A 4,427-nucleotide genomic window follows, 5' to 3' on the forward strand; every position below is an offset into this window, starting at 1 on the left:
TTTCAAATGAATAATGTTGCACTTTTATTTTTATTTGTTAATGAAAAAATTAAATTATATATATATATATATACTTCGTTTCAAATTATTGTGGTTAGTTTTCTTTCTTTTATTTTTTATTCGTTTAAAAAAAAAAAAATATTTACATATTACGTTGAGACTGTTATTATTTTCTTCTTTTTTTGTTATTTGTTTTTTTCTTTTGCAGGAGTTAAGGAATCTCTTTTCCTTTAGTTATTTTTTCATCTTTTAAAATGAATATTCTCTTACAATGAGATTTATACACACACACACACACACACTCATACAGGCGCACATACACACATATCAAGGAATTAAATTGGCATTGAATGAGAATTATCGTCTAAGATTCATGCAAAAACGAACAATGGCAATGTCTTTGATCTTCTTTCTATTTGTTTTTTTTTTTTTTAAATTAATTAATTTAATTTAATTTTACGCTTTTTTCTTGTTCTATCATTTGATTAATAATACAAACAAATCTCTCTCTCTCTCTCTCTCTCTCTCTACGTTATTTTATTATTATTATTAATTATTATTGTATATTATTAAACAACGTTGACCATTTTTTGATATATTTCATCTTTTTCTTTCCCTTTTTTAAATTATCATAGGATTTTCAAAATGATACTTCGTCGTTCAGTTTTGAAAAATGGAATAATATATTTATCTAGTTTATTAATTTTGTTTGTTTGTTTGTTTGTTTTAATTATATTCATTTAAAACTACGTTCTCTTTCTCTTCTTCTGTTTTTCTTTCTTTCTTTCTTTTATTTTTTTTTTATTGTTTATTTTTTACTCTTTTTTTTTTTTACTTAATGATATACGACAACACGAGATGAATGGTTAAAAAAATATTCATCTAAAAAAAAAAAAAATAAAACAAAACAAAACAAAACAAATACAACTTCATTTGATAATATTGAAGAATAATAATAATACTGAATGACCTGGCACACTATAAGCACGAATTGTGAATTCGATAGAATTTTGTAATCTTACATATTTAAAAAGACTAAATATTAGTCTTATTTATTTATTTATGTATATATATATATATATATATATATATATATATATATATATATTATTATTATTATTATTGTATTTTATTTCATTCGTACTGTATAATGCTGTACATCATATGAGTGAAGCAAGTAATTCTCATTCGAATGAATAACTACCGTTCTAATAAAAATGTTTACAGTTAGGCAGTCAGAGTGCTTCACCCAAGTTATTATTTAGAAATTTGATATATGTGCTTATAATAATTATGAAAGTAGTCTTATTTAATCTTATTTCTCTTGTTTCGAGATATTTAAAGAATTACATTTGAATATTATATGAATTTTATAATAATATATAATATTGAAATAATATTGAAAGGTTCCATTAAATATATATAATGGTGCCCATAATATTTAAAGAATCACATTTGAATAATATATAATATTGAAATAATATTTAAAGTTGTCATATTATATTTAAAGGTTTCATTAATATATAAAGGTGCCCATAATATTTAAAGAATTTCATTAGAACATAAAAAATGAATTCTATATAATATATAATATTGAAATAATATTGAAAGGTTCCATTAAATATATATAATGGTGCCCATAATATTTAAAGAATCACATTTGAATAATATATAATATTGAAATAATATTTAAAGTTGTCATATAATATTTCAAGGTGCCCATAATATTTAAAGGATTACATTGAAACATTATATGAATTTTATAATAATATATAATATTGAAATAATATTTAAAGTTGTTATATTATATTTAAAGGTTTCATTAATATATAAAGGTGCCCATAATATTTAAAGAATTTCATTAGAACATTAAAAATGAATTCTATATAATATATAATATTGAAATAATATTTAAGGTTGTCATATAATATTTAAAGGTGCCCATAATATTGAAATAATATTTAAAGTTGTCATATTATATTTAAAGATTTCATTAATATATAAAGGTGCCCATAATATTTAAAGAATTTCATTAGAACATTAAAAATGAATTCTATATAATATATAATATTGAAATAATATTTAAAGGTTCCATTAATATATAATGGTGCCACTAATATTGAAATAATTACATTTGAACAATAAAAATGAATTTTATATTATATTGAAATAATATTTCAAGTTGTCATATAATATTTAAATGTTTCATTAATACATAAAAGTGTCCATAATATTTGAAGAATAACATTTGAACATTAAAAATGAATTTTATATAATATCGAAATAACAAACACATTAACACATCTAACAATTAATTTGTTACATTATCAATTTGAAAATTACATTTAATTAATTTAGTTTAAAATAATATGTGTATTTGTGTAAAATAACTGATTAACTCATTTTTATTTATTTTTTTTTATTTTCACTTAGAAGATCACTTTCATAATTATGGGCACAATGAAAAAGCAATCTATTATTATTATTATTTAAACACTAAAAATGAATTTTATATAATATTGAAATAACAAACACTATCTTTAACAAATTCATTTGTGACAATATCAATTTAAAAATTTGATTTAATTAAATAATATGTGTGTTTGTTTAAAATAACTGATTAACTCATTTTTATTTTTTTTTTTTATTTTCACTTAGATCACTTTCATAATTATGGGCACTATGAAAAAGCAATCTATTATTATTATTATTTAAACACTAAAAATGAATTTTATATAATATTGAAATAACAAGCACTATTTTTAACAAATTCATTTGTGACAATATCAACTTGAAAATAATATTTAATTAATTTAGTTTAAAATAATGCGGTGATATAAAATAATTAAAAAAAATGAACTGATTTTCTTTTTCATTTTGACTCACATCAGACCACTTTTATAATTATGGGCACAATGAATGCAATCTATTATTATTTAAACACTAAAAATAAATTTTATATAATATTGAAATAACAAGCACTATTTTTAACAAATTCATTTGTGACAATATCAACTTGAAAATAATATTTAATTAATTTAGTTTAAAATAATGCGATGATATAAAATAATTAAAAAAAATGAACTGATTTTCTTTTTCATTTTGACTCACATCAGACCACTTTCATAATTATAGGCAGATGTATATATATATATATATACATAGGATGAAAGACAATTACTAATTTTCTAATCTCATAGGAATATAATTCTGATCAATTCGTAAACCGTACGAATGCAATTAAATTCGAAGATAAGCGAATTTATATTTTGTCTTTTTTTTCGTTTGCTTGTTTGTTTTTTTTTTCTTTTTTCTTTTCTTCTTTTTTTTTTTTTTAATCTCTTTCGTGCTTTTCATATTTTTTTTCTTTTTATTCTTTTTTCTTTCTAATCACACTGATACTTATATGTATATATGTATATGTATGTATATGTATATATGTACACAGGTGTTTTTTTTTATTTATTTATTTTTTTTTTATTCTAAACAATAAATTTAACGAAAACACAAGCAAAAGGTTCATCCTTGTAGGAAAATTTCACTAAAAAAAAAAAAAAAAGAAGTATTAATCTTCATTAATACTAAACGTCAATTGTTTTAAATCAATGAAATGTTTGGAACGTTTAATATGAAAATAATAATAATAATAAAAAAAAAAATTAAAAAAAAAAAACATTTAGATCTAATTTTAACGATTAGATTAATAATAATAATAATCTACAAAAATATTTCTATTTTTTTTGTCTTCTCTTTTTTTCTGTTTTTCTTGTGAATAACTTTAAAAAAAATAAAAGAGTTTTCTTTTTTTTTTTAAATTTTTCAAAATAATCTTCAATAAAATCATTAACTTATGTTAAAATATAAACGATCGTATAATTATTAACTTTTGTAATGTTTGTGTGTGTGTGTTTTTTTTTTTTATCACTTTGTGTAATAGTATTATTATAATAATAATAATAATAATAATCATAATCATTAATAATAAAATTAATATAATAATTAATAATAAAAATAATAATAATAATAATAATAATAATAATAATAATAATTACGTATGATTCTGAAGGTATATTACATACTCTCTTGAAATCACACGAGTTTTTGAATCATTCTAAATTACAAATAATTAACAATAATTAAATTACAGATTTAAACAAAATCTCCATTGTGATTAGAAACCACGATATTAGAATTTCCTTCCTTTTTTTTTTTTTTTTTGGTTTTCTTTCTAAAATTCTTTTTCTCTTTCTTTTATTTTTCTTTTTATTATTTTTTTTTTTTTTTTTTTTATTGCGCTGCCTAATCAAAAATGAATTGATGTGAAATTGTAATTGTAATTGTTTTTATTTTATTTTATTTTTATTTTTTTTTTTTCATTTTTTCATTTTTTTCATTTATCAAGCAAGAATCGTGCTTTTTATTTTATG

Source organism: Polistes dominula, unplaced genomic scaffold (genome assembly GCF_049000335.1).
Source record: "Polistes dominula isolate Pdom_NZ unplaced genomic scaffold, Pdom_raw_medaka contig_11, whole genome shotgun sequence".
Taxonomy (NCBI): Eukaryota; Metazoa; Arthropoda; class Insecta; order Hymenoptera; family Vespidae; genus Polistes; species Polistes dominula.